Source organism: Brienomyrus brachyistius, chromosome 16, assembly GCF_023856365.1.
Source record: "Brienomyrus brachyistius isolate T26 chromosome 16, BBRACH_0.4, whole genome shotgun sequence".
NCBI lineage: Eukaryota > Metazoa > Chordata > Actinopteri > Osteoglossiformes > Mormyridae > Brienomyrus > Brienomyrus brachyistius.
Window position 1 is genome coordinate 889,320 of NC_064548.1, and position 13,557 is coordinate 902,876.

Sequence of the window (13,557 nt, forward strand, 5' to 3'; positions counted from 1 at the left end):
CTAAAAGTCCCTGGTTCAATCCCGGGTTCTGGCAGCACGTGACGTGAGTCTTGGAGCTCGTCTCCGCCTTGGGCTGCGATGTACCCGCTGGTTCCATGGTGTAATGGTTAGCACTCTGGGCTCTGAATCCAGCGATCCGAGTTCAAATCTCGGTGGGACCTGTCATGGGCTCAGTTTTGCGCCCCAAGGCGCACTCTTGCCCAAAAACGTTTCTTTTGCACTTTTTGCATGTGGTGTAGCCGACCTTTTCTGCCGCTTAGCTGGTTAGCTCAGCTGGTTAGAGCATGGTGCTAATAACGCCAAGGTCATGGGTTCGATCCCCATACGGGCCACGCTTTCTCTTTCTCCCGGTGGTCGGAGTGCTTGGAGATCAGAGGTAAGGAAAATGAAAGTGTCCGACGTGATTATAAGAACACAGTCGTGCCAGATTCACCTGCGTCGTGGTGAGAAAAAGAAATGGAGGATACACGCATTTCTCTTAGCTGACAATTCTGCAGCAAGTGGACTGGCAAAGTGTACGTCTACATACACAATTTGCTCAAAGAGCGTAGTAGTTCTTGAAGAAAAATCCAACCCGCACTGTAAAACCATGCTGCCTTCTGGTGTTGTTTACAAGTTTCTGATGGAACGAGCTTTTTTGGAGGCATTTATTGGAAAAGTCGACGGAGTTGTCAAGCATCCCGAAGCAGCACTTCCACTAGAAGGTCCCAGAGTTCTTGTGCTTCAAGCACTTCAATTTATAAATACTCCGTTGATCTTAACAGTTGTGTGAAATGAACTGTCATCGCTCCGTTTTTGCTTTAGCAATTTTTCCGGTCTTTCGGCGGAAAGCCGGTCTCGTGTGTTTGCATGGGTGGTTCAGTGGTAGAATTCTCGCCTGCCACGCGGGAGGCCCGGGTTCGATTCCCGGCCAATGCAAAGCGGCTCTTTTAATAACTGTACACTCAGCGCTGAACTCCAGCTAATTCAGTCTTATCTCAAGACAGGTACTCCACATTTCCGCTCAACCCCTGGCAAGCGGAGCCCTGAGGCTGGCTCATTACAGTTCCCCTAGCTAAAAACTACACAGAGGCATCTCAGCTTCACACTTCTGACCGCCTTCTTGCCCATCCTTGCATCTGTGCACTTTCTCACACATTCCACTGTCTGACATATTGTCTTTGTTGAGCAACAGTCTCGTGTTAGCTTGAGAAGAGCCTCTCACCTGACTCGTGTACCGTACTATGGCTTAAAATCGGACACTTCTCATAGCTTGCTGCTGCTCCAGGTTGACATTCACTGCATGTGGCTCAGGTGGGGAGATGGGCTCCAAAGAAAGAGGCAGAAAACGGCAAGAGTGGCGCTCACGGTTGTGCCGGAATAGCTCAGTTGGGAGAACGTTAGACTGAAGATCTAAAGGTCCCTGGTTCAATCCCGGGTTCTGGCAGCACGTGACGTGAGTCTTGGAGCTCGTCTCCGCCTTGGGCTGCGATGTACCCGCTGGTTCCATGGTGTAATGGTTAGCACTCTGGGCTCTGAATCCAGCGATCCGAGTTCAAATCTCGGTGGGACCTGTCATGGGCTCAGTTTTGCGCCCCAAGGCGCACTCTTGCCCAAAAACGTTTCTTTTCCACTTTTTGCATGTGGTGTAGCCGACCTTTTCTGCCGCTTGGCCGGTTAGCTCAGCTGGTCAGAGCGTGGTGCTAATAACGCCAAGGTCATGGGTTCGATCCCCATACGGGCCACGCTTTCTCTTTCTCCCGGTGGTCGGAGTGCTTGGAGATCAGAGGTAGGGAAAATGAAAGTGTCCGACGTGATGATAAGAACACAGTCGTGCCAGATTCACCTGCGTCGTGGTGAGAAAAAGAAATGGAGGATACACGCATTTCTCTTAGCTGACAATTCTGCAGCAAGTGGACTGGCAAAGTGTACGTCTACATACACAATTTGCTCAAAGAGCGTAGTAGTTCTTGAAGAAAAATCCAACCCGCACTGTAAAACCATGCTGCCTTCTGGTGTTGTTTACAACTTTCTGATGGAACGAGCTTTTTTGGAGGCATTTATTGGAAAAGTCGACGGAGTTGTCAAGCATCCCGAAGCAGCACTTCCACTAGAAGGTCCCAGAGTTCTTGTGCTTCAAGCACTTCAATTTATAAATACTCCGTTGATCTTAACAGTTGTGTGAAATGAGCTGTCATCGCTCCGTTTTTGCTTTAGCAATTTTTCCGGTCTTTCGGCGGAAAGCCGGTCTCGTGTGTTTGCATGGGTGGTTCAGTGGTAGAATTCTCGCCTGCCACGCGGGAGGCCCGGGTTCGATTCCCGGCCAATGCAAAGCGGCTCTTTTAATAACTGTACACTCAGCGCTGAACTCCAGCTAATTCAGTCTTATCTCAAGACAGGTACTCCACATTTCCGCTCAACCCCTGGCAAGCGGAGCCCTGAGGCTGGCTCATTACAGTTCCCCTAGCTAAAAACTACACAGAGGCATCTCAGCTTCACACTTCTGACCGCCTTCTTGCCCATCCTTGCATCTGTGCACTTTCTCACACATTCCACTGTCTGACATATTGTCTTTGTTGAGCAACAGTCTCGTGTTAGCTTGAGAAGAGCCTCTCACCTGACTCGTGTACCGTACTATGGCTTAAAATCGGACACTTCTCATAGCTTGCTGCTGCTCCAGGTTGACATTCACTGCATGTGGCTCAGGTGGGGAGATGGGCTCCAAAGAAAGAGGCAGAAAACGGCAAGAGTGGCGCTCACGGTTGTGCCGGAATAGCTCAGTTGGGAGAACGTTAGACTGAAGATCTAAAGGTCCCTGGTTCAATCCCGGGTTCTGGCAGCACGTGACGTGAGTCTTGGAGCTCGTCTCCGCCTTGGGCTGCGATGTACCCGCTGGTTCCATGGTGTAATGGTTAGCACTCTGGGCTCTGAATCCAGCGATCCGAGTTCAAATCTCGGTGGGACCTGTCATGGGCTCAATTTTGCGCCCCAAGGCGCACTCTTGCCCAAAAACGTTTCTTTTGCACTTTTTGCATGTGGTGTAGCCGACCTTTTCTGCCGCTTGGCCAGTTAGCTCAGCTGGTTAGAGCGTGGTGCTAATAACGCCAAGGTCATGGGATCGATCCCCATACGGGCCACGCTTTCTCTTTTTCCCGGTGGTCGGAGTGCTTGGAGATCAGAGGTAAGGAAAATGAAAGTGTCCGACGTGATTATAAGAACACAGTCGTGCCAGATTCACCTGCGTCGTGGTGAGAAAAAGAAATGGAGGATACACGCATTTCTCTTAGCTGACAATAATGCAGCAAGTGGACTGGCAAAGTGTACGTCTACATACACAATTTGCTCAAAGAGCGTAGTAGTTCTTGAAGAAAAATCCAACCCGCACTGTAAAACCATGCTGCCTTCTGGTGTTGTTTACAAGTTTCTGATGGAACGAGCTTTTTTGGAGGCATTTATTGGAAAAGTCGACGGAGTTGTCAAGCATCCCGAAGCAGCACTTCCACTAGAAGGTCCCAGAGTTCTTGTGCTTCAAGCACTTCAATTTATAAATACTCCGTTGATCTTAACAGTTGTGTGAAATGAGCTGTCATCACTCCGTTTTTGCTTTAGCAATTTTTCCGGTCTTTCGGCGGAAAGCCGGTCTCGTGTGTTTGCATGGGTGGTTCAGTGGTAGAATTCTCGCCTGCCACGCGGGAGGCCCGGGTTCGATTCCCGGCCAATGCAAAGCGGCTCTTTTAATAACTGTACACTCAGCGCTGAACTCCAGCTAATTCAGTCTTATCTCAAGACAGGTACTCCACATTTCCGCTCAACCCCTGGCAAGCGGAGCCCTGAGGCTGGCTCATTACAGTTCCCCTAGCTAAAAACTACACAGAGGCATCTCAGCTTCACACTTCTGACCGCCTTCTTGCCCATCCTTGCATCTGTGCACTTTCTCACACATTCCACTGTCTGACATATTGTCTTTGTTGAGCAACAGTCTCGTGTTAGCTTGAGAAGAGCCTCTCACCTGACTCGTGTACCGTACTATGGCTTAAAATCGGACACTTCTCATAGCTTGCTGCTGCTCCAGGTTGACATTCACTGCATGTGGCTCAGGTGGGGAGATGGGCTCCAAAGAAAGAGGCAGAAAACGGCAAGAGTGGAGCTCACAGTTGTGCCGGAATAGCTCAGTTGGTAGAGCGTTAGACTGAAGATCTAAAGGTCCCTGGTTCAATCCCGGGTTCTGGCAGCACGTGACGTGAGTCTTGGAGCTCGTCTCCGCCTTGGGCTGCGATGTACCCGCTGGTTCCATGGTGTGATGGTTAGCACTCTGGGCTCTGAATCCAGCGATCCGAGTTCAAATCTCGGTGGGACCTGTCATGGGCTCAGTTTTGCGCCCCAAGGCGCACTCTTGCCCAAAAACGTTTCTTTTGCACTTTTTGCATGTGGTGTAGCCGACCTTTTCTGCCGCTTGGCCAGTTAGCTCAGCTGGTTAGAGCGTGGTGCTAATAACGCGAAGGTCATGGGCTCGATCCCCATACGGGCCACGCTTTCTCTTTTTCCCGGTGGTCGGAGTGCTTGGAGATCAGAGGTAAGGAAAATGAAAGTGTCCGACGTGATTATAAGAACACAGTCGTGCCAGATTCACCTGCGTCGTGTTGAGAAAAAGAAATGGAGGATACACGCATTTCTCTTAGCTGACAATTCTGCAGCAAGTGGACTGGCAAAGTGTACGTCTACATACACAATTTGCTCAAAGAGCGTAGTAGTTCTTGAAGAAAAATCCAACCCGCACTGTAAAACCATGCTGCCTTCTGGTGTTGTTTACAAGTTTCTGATGGAACGAGCTTTTTTGGAGGCATTTATTGGAAAAGTCGACGGAGTTGTCAAGCATCCCGAAGCAGCACTTCCACTAGAAGGTCCCAGAGTTCTTGTGCTTCAAGCACTTCAATTTATAAATACTCCGTTGATCTTAACAGTTGTGTGAAATGAGCTGTCATCGCTCCGTTTTTGCTTTAGCAATTTTTCCGGTCTTTCGGCGGAAAGCCGGTCTCGTGTGTTTGCATGGGTGGTTCAGTGGTAGAATTCTCGCCTGCCACGCGGGAGGCCCGGGTTCGATTCCCGGCCAATGCAAAGCGGCTCTTTTAATAACTGTACACTCAGCGCTGAACTCCAGCTAATTCAGTCTTATCTCAAGACAGGTACTCCACATTTCCGCTCAACCCCTGGCAAGCGGAGCCCTGAGGCTGGCTCATTACAGTTCCCCTAGCTAAAAACTACACAGAGGCATCTCAGCTTCACACTTCTGACCGCCTTCTTGCCCATCCTTGCATCTGTGCACTTTCTCACACATTCCACTGTCTGACATATTGTCTTTGTTGAGCAACAGTCTCGTGTTAGCTTGAGAAGAGCCTCTCACCTGACTCGTGTACCGTACTATGGCTTAAAATCGGACACTTCTCATAGCTTGCTGCTGCTCCAGGTTGACATTCACTGCATGTGGCTCAGGTGGGGAGATGGGCTCCAAAGAAAGAGGCAGAAAACGGCAAGAGTGGCGCTCACGGTTGTGCCGGAATAGCTCAGTTGGGAGAACGTTAGACTGAAGATCTAAAGGTCCCTGGTTCAATCCCGGGTTTTGGCAGCACGTGACGTGAGTCTTGGAGCTCGTCTCCGCCTTGGGCTGCGATGTACCCGCTGGTTCCATGGTGTAATGGTTAGCACTCTGGGCTCTGAATCCAGCGATCCGAGTTCAAATCTCGGTGGGACCTGTCATGGGCTCAATTTTGCGCCCCAAGGCGCACTCTTGCCCAAAAACGTTTCTTTTGCACTTTTTGCATGTGGTGTAGCCGACCTTTTCTGCCGCTTGGCCAGTTAGCTCAGCTGGTTAGAGCGTGGTGCTAATAACGCCAAGGTCATGGGATCGATCCCCATACGGGCCACGCTTTCTCTTTTTCCCGGTGGTCGGAGTGCTTGGAGATCAGAGGTAAGGAAAATGAAAGTGTCCGACGTGATTATAAGAACACAGTCGTGCCAGATTCACCTGCGTCGTGGTGAGAAAAAGAAATGGAGGATACACGCATTTCTCTTAGCTGACAATTCTGCAGCAAGTGGACTGGCAAAGTGTACGTCTACATACACAATTTGCTCAAAGAGCGTAGTAGTTCTTGAAGAAAAATCCAACCCGCACTGTAAAACCATGCTGCCTTCTGGTGTTGTTTACAAGTTTCTGATGGAACGAGCTTTTTTGGAGGCATTTATTGGAAAAGTCGACGGAGTTGTCAAGCATCCCGAAGCAGCACTTCCACTAGAAGGTCCCAGAGTTCTTGTGCTTCAAGCACTTCAATTTATAAATACTCCGTTGATCTTAACAGTTGTGTGAAATGAGCTGTCATCACTCCGTTTTTGCTTTAGCAATTTTTCCGGTCTTTCGGCGGAAAGCCGGTCTCGTGTGTTTGCATGGGTGGTTCAGTGGTAGAATTCTCGCCTGCCACGCGGGAGGCCCGGGTTCGATTCCCGGCCAATGCAAAGCGGCTCTTTTAATAACTGTACACTCAGCGCTGAACTCCAGCTAATTCAGTCTTATCTCAAGACAGGTACTCCACATTTCCGCTCAACCCCTGGCAAGCGGAGCCCTGAGGCTGGCTCATTACAGTTCCCCTAGCTAAAAACTACACAGAGGCATCTCAGCTTCACACTTCTGACCGCCTTCTTGCCCATCCTTGCATCTGTGCACTTTCTCACACATTCCACTGTCTGACATATTGTCTTTGTTGAGCAACAGTCTCGTGTTAGCTTGAGAAGAGCCTCTCACCTGACTCGTGTACCGTACTATGGCTTAAAATCGGACACTTCTCATAGCTTGCTGCTGCTCCAGGTTGACATTCACTGCATGTGGCTCAGGTGGGGAGATGGGCTCCAAAGAAAGAGGCAGAAAACGGCAAGAGTGGAGCTCACAGTTGTGCCGGAATAGCTCAGTTGGTAGAGCGTTAGACTGAAGATCTAAAGGTCCCTGGTTCAATCCCGGGTTCTGGCAGCACGTGACGTGAGTCTTGGAGCTCGTCTCCGCCTTGGGCTGCGATGTACCCGCTGGTTCCATGGTGTGATGGTTAGCACTCTGGGCTCTGAATCCAGCGATCCGAGTTCAAATCTCGGTGGGACCTGTCATGGGCTCAGTTTTGCGCCCCAAGGCGCACTCTTGCCCAAAAACGTTTCTTTTGCACTTTTTGCATGTGGTGTAGCCGACCTTTTCTGCCGCTTGGCCGGTTAGCTCAGCTGGTTAGAGCGTGGTGCTAATAACGCGAAGGTCATGGGCTCGATCCCCATACGGGCCACGCTTTCTCTTTTTCCCGGTGGTCGGAGTGCTTGGAGATCAGAGGTAAGGAAAATGAAAGTGTCCGACGTGATTATAAGAACACAGTCGTGCCAGATTCACCTGCGTCGTGGTGAGAAAAAGAAATGGAGGATACACGCATTTCTCTTAGCTGACAATTCTGCAGCAAGTGGACTGGCAAAGTGTACGTCTACATACACAATTTGCTCAAAGAGCGTAGTAGTTCTTGAAGAAAAATCCAACCCGCACTGTAAAACCATGCTGCCTTCTGGTGTTGTTTACAAGTTTCTGATGGAACGAGCTTTTTTGGAGGCATTTATTGGAAAAGTCGACGGAGTTGTCAAGCATCCCGAAGCAGCACTTCCACTAGAAGGTCCCAGAGTTCTTGTGCTTCAAGCACTTCAATTTATAAATACTCCGTTGATCTTAACAGTTGTGTGAAATGAGCTGTCATCACTCCGTTTTTGCTTTAGCAATTTTTCCGGTCTTTCGGCGGAAAGCCGGTCTCGTGTGTTTGCATGGGTGGTTCAGTGGTAGAATTCTCGCCTGCCACGCGGGAGGCCCGGGTTCGATTCCCGGCCAATGCAAAGCGGCTCTTTTAATAACTGTACACTCAGCGCTGAACTCCAGCTAATTCAGTCTTATCTCAAAACAGGTACTCCACATTTCCGCTCAACCCCTGGCAAGCGGAGCCCTGAGGCTGGCTCATTACAGTTCCCCTAGCTAAAAACTACACAGAGGCATCTCAGCTTCACACTTCTGACCGCCTTCTTGCCCATCCTTGCATCTGTGCACTTTCTCACACATTCCACTGTCTGACATATTGTCTTTGTTGAGCAACAGTCTCGTGTTAGCTTGAGAAGAGCCTCTCACCTGACTCGTGTACTGTACTATGGCTTAAAATCGGACACTTCTCATAGCTTGCTGCTACTCCAGGTTGACATTCACTGCATGTGGCTCAGGTGGGGAGATGGGCTCCAAAGAAAGAGGCAGAAAACGGCAAGAGTGGAGCTCACGGTTGTGCCGGAATAGCTCAGTTGAGAAAGCGTTAGACTGAAGATCTAAAAGTCCCTGGTTCAATCCCGGGTTCTGGCAGCACGTGACGTGAGTCTTGGAGCTCGTCTCCGCCTTGGGCTGCGATGTACCCGCTGGTTCCATGGTGTGATGGTTAGCACTCTGGGCTCTGAATCCAGCGATCCGAGTTCAAATCTCGGTGGGACCTGTCATGGGCTCAGTTTTGCGCCCCAAGGCGCACTCTTGCCCAAAAACGTTTCTTTTGCACTTTTTGCATGTGGTGTAGCCGACCTTTTCTGCCGCTTGGCTGGTTAGCTCAGCTGGTTAGAGCGTGGTGCTAATAACGCCAAGGTCATGGGTTCGATCCCCATACGGGCCACGCTTTCTCTTTCTCCCGGTGGTCGGAGTGCTTGGAGATCAGAGGTAAGGAAAATGAAAGTGTCCGACGTGATTATAAGAACACAGTCGTGCCAGATTCACCTGCGTCGTGGTGAGAAAAAGAAATGGAGGATACACGCATTTCTCTTAGCTGACAATTCTGCAGCAAGTGGACTGGCAAAGTGTACGTCTACATACACAATTTGCTCAAAGAGCGTAGTAGTTCTTGAAGAAAAATCCAACCCGCACTGTAAAACCATGCTGCCTTCTGGTGTTGTTTACAAGTTTCTGATGGAACGAGCTTTTTTGGAGGCATTTATTGGAAAAGTCGACGGAGTTGTCAAGCATCCCGAAGCAGCACTTCCACTAGAAGGTCCCAGAGTTCTTGTGCTTCAAGCACTTCAATTTATAAATACTCCGTTGATCTTAACAGTTGTGTGAAATGAGCTGTCATCGCTCCGTTTTTGCTTTAGCAATTTTTCCGGTCTTTCGGCGGAAAGCCGGTCTCGTGTGTTTGCATGGGTGGTTCAGTGGTAGAATTCTCGCCTGCCACGCGGGAGGCCCGGGTTCGATTCCCGGCCAATGCAAAGCGGCTCTTTTAATAACTGTACACTCAGCGCTGAACTCCAGCTAATTCAGTCTTATCTCAAGACAGGTACTCCACATTTCCGCTCAACCCCTGGCAAGCGGAGCCCTGAGGCTGGCTCATTACAGTTCCCCTAGCTAAAAACTACACAGAGGCATCTCAGCTTCACACTTCTGACCGCCTTCTTGCCCATCCTTGCATCTGTGCACTTTCTCACACATTCCACTGTCTGACATATTGTCTTTGTTGAGCAACAGTCTCGTGTTAGCTTGAGAAGAGCCTCTCACCTGACTCGTGTACCGTACTATGGCTTAAAATCGGACACTTCTCATAGCTTGCTGCTGCTCCAGGTTGACATTCACTGCATGTGGCTCAGGTGGGGAGATGGGCTCCAAAGAAAGAGGCAGAACACGGAAAGAGTGGAGCTTGCGGTTGTGCCGGAATAGCTCAGTTGGGAGAGCGTTAGACTGAAGATCTAAAGGTCCCTGGTTCAATCCCGGGTTCTGGCAGCACGTGACGTGAGTCTTGGAGCTCGTCTCCGCCTTGGGCTGCGATGTACCCACTGGTTCCATGGTGTAATGGTTAGCACTCTGGGCTCTGAATCCAGCGATCCGAGTTCAAATCTCGGTGGGACCTGTCATGGGCTCAGTTTTGCGCCCCAAGGCGCACTCTTGCCCAAAAACGTTTCTTTTGCACTTTTTGCATGTGGTGTAGCCGACCTTTTCTGCCGCTTGGCCGGTTAGCTCAGCTGCTTAGAGCGTGGTGCTAATAACGCCAAGGTCATGGGATCGATCCCCATACGGGCCACGCTTTCTCTTTCTCCCGGTGGTTGGAGTGCTTGGAGATCAGAGGTAAGGAAAATGAAAGTGTCCGACGTGATTATAAGAACACAGTCGTGCCAGATTCACCTGCGTCGTGGTGAGAAAAAGAAATGGAGGATACACGCATTTCTCTTAGCTGACAATTCTGCAGCAAGTGGACTGGCAAAGTGTACGTCTACATACACAATTTGCTCAAAGAGCGTAGTAGTACTTGAAGAAAAATCCAACCCGCACTGTAAAACCATGCTGCCTTCTGGTGTTGTTTACAACTTTCTGATGGAACAAGCTTTTTTGGAGGCATTTATTGGAAAAGTCGACGGAGTTGTCAAGCATCCCGAAGCAGCACTTCCACTAGAAGGTCCCAGAGTTCTTGTGCTTCAAGCACTTCAATTTATAAATACTCCGTTGATCTTAACAGTTGTGTGAAATGAGCTGTCATCGCTCCGTTTTTGCTTTAGCAATTTTTCCGGTCTTTCGGCGGAAAGCCGGTCTCGTGTGTTTGCATGGGTGGTTCAGTGGTAGAATTCTCGCCTGCCACGCGGGAGGCCCGGGTTCGATTCCCGGCCAATGCAAAGCGGCTCTTTTAATAACTGTACACTCAGCGCTGAACTCCAGCTAATTCAGTCTTATCTCAAGACAGGTACTCCACATTTCCGCTCAACCCCTGGCAAGCGGAGCCCTGAGGCTGGCTCATTACAGTTCCCCTAGCTAAAAACTACACAGAGGCATCTCAGCTTCACACTTCTGACCGCCTTCTTGCCCATCCTTGCATCTGTGCACTTTCTCACACATTCCACTGTCTGACATATTGTCTTTGTTGAGCAACAGTCTCGTGTTAGCTTGAGAAGAGCCTCTCACCTGACTCGTGTACCGTACTATGGCTTAAAATCGGACACTTCTCATAGCTTGCTGCTGCTCCAGGTTGACATTCACTGCATGTGGCTCAGGTGGGGAGATGGGCTCCAAAGAAAGAGGCAGAACACGGAAAGAGTGGAGCTTGCGGTTGTGCCGGAATAGCTCAGTTGGGAGAGCGTTAGACTGAAGATCTAAAGGTCCCTGGTTCAATCCCGGGTTCTGACAGCACGTGACGTGAGTCTTGGAGCTCGTCTCCGCCTTGGGCTGCGATGTACCCACTGGTTCCATGGTGTAATGGTTAGCACTCTGGGCTCTGAATCCAGCGATCCGAGTTCAAATCTCGGTGGGACCTGTCATGGGCTCAGTTTTGCGCCCCAAGGCGCACTCTTGCCCAAAAACGTTTCTTTTGCACTTTTTGCATGTGGTGTAGCCAACCTTTTCTGCCGCTTGGCCGGTTAGCTCAGCTGCTTAGAGCGTGGTGCTAATAACGCCAAGGTCATGGGATCGATCCCCATACGGGCCACGCTTTCTCTTTCTCCCGGTGGTTGGAGTGCTTGGAGATCAGAGGTAAGGAAAATGAAAGTGTCCGACGTGATTATAAGAACACAGTCGTGCCAGATTCACCTGCGTCGTGGTGAGAAAAAGAAATGGAGGATACACGCATTTCTCTTAGCTGACAATTTTGCAGCAAGTGGACTGGCAAAGTGTACGTCTACATACACAATTTGCTCAAAGAGCGTAGTAGTACTTGAAGAAAAATCCAACCCGCACTGTAAAACCATGCTGCCTTCTGGTGTTGTTTACAACTTTCTGATGGAACAAGCTTTTTTGGAGGCATTTATTGGAAAAGTCGACGGAGTTGTCAAGCATCCCGAAGCAGCACTTCCACTAGAAGGTCCCAGAGTTCTTGTGCTTCAAGCACTTCAATTTATAAATACTCCGTTGATCTTAACAGTTGTGTGAAATGAGCTCTCATCACTCCGTTTTTGCTTTAGTAATTTTTCCGGTCTTTCGGTGGAAAGCCGGTTTCGTGTGTTTGCATGGGTGGTTCAGTGGTAGAATTCTCGCCTGCCACGCGGGAGGCCCGGGTTCGATTCCCGGCCAATGCAAAGCGGCTCTTTTAATAACTGTACACTCAGCGCTGAACTCCAGCTAATTCAGTCTTATCTCAAGACAGGTACTCCACATTTCCGCTCAACCCCTGGCAAGCGGAGCCCTGAGGCTGGCTCATTACAGTTCCCCTAGCTAAAAACTACACAGAGGCATCTCAGCTTCACACTTCTGACCGCCTTCTTGCCCATCCTTGCATCTGTGCACTTTCTCACACATTCCACTGTCTGACATATTGTCTTTGTTGAGCAACAGTCTCGTGTTAGCTTGAGAAGAGCCTCTCACCTGACTCGTGTACCGTACTATGGCTTAAAATCGGACACTTCTCATAGCTTGCTGCTGCTCCAGGTTGACATTCACTGCATGTGGCTCAGGTGGGGAGATGGGCTCCAAAGAAAGAGGCAGAAAACGGCAAGAGTGGAGCTCACGGTTGTGCCGGAATAGCTCAGTTGGTAGAGCGTTAGACTGAAGATCTAAAGGTCCCTGGTTCAATCCCGGGTTCTGGCAGCACGTGACGTGAGTCTTGGAGCTCGTCTCCGCCTTGGGCTGCGATGTACCCGCTGGTTCCATGGTGTGATGGTTAGCACTCTGGGCTCTGAATCCAGCGATCCGAGTTCAAATCTCGGTGGGACCTGTCATGGGCTCAGTTTTGCGCCCCAAGGCGCACTCTTGCCCAAAAACGTTTCTTTTGCACTTTTTGCATGTGGTGTAGCCGACCTTTTCTGCCGCTTGGCCGGTTAGCTCAGCTGGTTAGAGCGTGGTGCTAATAACGCCAAGGTCATGGGTTCGATCCCCATACGGGCCACGCTTCCTCTTTTTCCCGGTGGTCGGAGTGCTTGGAGATCAGAGGTAAGGAAAATGAAAGTGTCCGACGTGATTATAAGAACACAGTCGTGCCAGATTCACCTGCGTCGTGGTGAGAAAAAGAAATGGAGGATACACGCATTTCTCTTAGCTGACAATTCTGCAGCAAGTGGACTGGCAAAGTGTACGTCTACATACACAATTTGCTCAAAGAGCGTAGTAGTTCTTGAAGAAAAATCCAACCCGCACTGTAAAACCATGCTGCCTTCTGGTGTTGTTTACAAGTTTCTGATGGAACGAGCTTTTTTGGAGGCATTTATTGGAAAAGTCGACGGAGTTGTCAAGCATCCCGAAGCAGCACTTCCACTAGAAGGTCCCAGAGTTCTTGTGCTTCAAGCACTTCAATTTATAAATACTCCGTTGATCTTAACAGTTGTGTGAAATGAGCTGTCATCGCTCCGTTTTTGCTTTAGCAATTTTTCCGGTCTTTCGGCGGAAAGCCGGTCTCGTGTGTTTGCATGGGTGGTTCAGTGGTAGAATTCTCGCCTGCCACGCGGGAGGCCCGGGTTCGATTCCCGGCCAATGCAAAGCGGCTCTTTTAATAACTGTACACTCAGCGCTGAACTCCAGCTAATTCAGTCTTATCTCAAGACAGGTACTCCACATTTCCGCTCAACCCCTGGCAAGCGGAGCCCTGA

General features: G+C 49.8%; 12 non-coding genes across 12 annotated transcripts; all 12 read left to right on the forward strand.

Annotated features, from left to right (window-relative positions):
* Positions 1-89: 89 nt before the first annotated feature.
* On the forward strand, positions 90-161 carry trnaq-cug (transfer RNA glutamine (anticodon CUG)). Its single transcript has one exon. It is a non-coding gene; the product is annotated as a tRNA-Gln (tRNA).
* Positions 162-1,481: 1,320 nt separating this feature from the next.
* Positions 1,482-1,553, forward strand: trnaq-cug (transfer RNA glutamine (anticodon CUG)). Its single transcript has one exon. It is a non-coding gene; the product is annotated as a tRNA-Gln (tRNA).
* A 97-nt stretch (positions 1,554-1,650) lies between these two features.
* On the forward strand, positions 1,651-1,724 carry trnai-aau (transfer RNA isoleucine (anticodon AAU)). The gene has a single exon. It is a non-coding gene; the product is annotated as a tRNA-Ile (tRNA).
* A 1,149-nt stretch (positions 1,725-2,873) lies between these two features.
* Positions 2,874-2,945, forward strand: trnaq-cug (transfer RNA glutamine (anticodon CUG)). The gene has a single exon. It is a non-coding gene; the product is annotated as a tRNA-Gln (tRNA).
* Positions 2,946-4,137: 1,192 nt separating this feature from the next.
* On the forward strand, positions 4,138-4,210 carry trnaf-gaa (transfer RNA phenylalanine (anticodon GAA)). Its single transcript has one exon. It is a non-coding gene; the product is annotated as a tRNA-Phe (tRNA).
* A 1,447-nt stretch (positions 4,211-5,657) lies between these two features.
* trnaq-cug (transfer RNA glutamine (anticodon CUG)) lies at positions 5,658-5,729 on the forward strand. Its single transcript has one exon. It is a non-coding gene; the product is annotated as a tRNA-Gln (tRNA).
* Positions 5,730-6,921: 1,192 nt separating this feature from the next.
* On the forward strand, positions 6,922-6,994 carry trnaf-gaa (transfer RNA phenylalanine (anticodon GAA)). Its single transcript has one exon. It is a non-coding gene; the product is annotated as a tRNA-Phe (tRNA).
* Positions 6,995-9,705: 2,711 nt separating this feature from the next.
* trnaf-gaa (transfer RNA phenylalanine (anticodon GAA)) lies at positions 9,706-9,778 on the forward strand. The gene has a single exon. It is a non-coding gene; the product is annotated as a tRNA-Phe (tRNA).
* Positions 9,779-9,833: 55 nt separating this feature from the next.
* On the forward strand, positions 9,834-9,905 carry trnaq-cug (transfer RNA glutamine (anticodon CUG)). Its single transcript has one exon. It is a non-coding gene; the product is annotated as a tRNA-Gln (tRNA).
* A 1,320-nt stretch (positions 9,906-11,225) lies between these two features.
* On the forward strand, positions 11,226-11,297 carry trnaq-cug (transfer RNA glutamine (anticodon CUG)). Its single transcript has one exon. It is a non-coding gene; the product is annotated as a tRNA-Gln (tRNA).
* A 1,192-nt stretch (positions 11,298-12,489) lies between these two features.
* On the forward strand, positions 12,490-12,562 carry trnaf-gaa (transfer RNA phenylalanine (anticodon GAA)). Its single transcript has one exon. It is a non-coding gene; the product is annotated as a tRNA-Phe (tRNA).
* Positions 12,563-12,786: 224 nt separating this feature from the next.
* On the forward strand, positions 12,787-12,860 carry trnai-aau (transfer RNA isoleucine (anticodon AAU)). Its single transcript has one exon. It is a non-coding gene; the product is annotated as a tRNA-Ile (tRNA).
* The last annotated feature ends 697 nt before the right edge of the window (positions 12,861-13,557 follow it).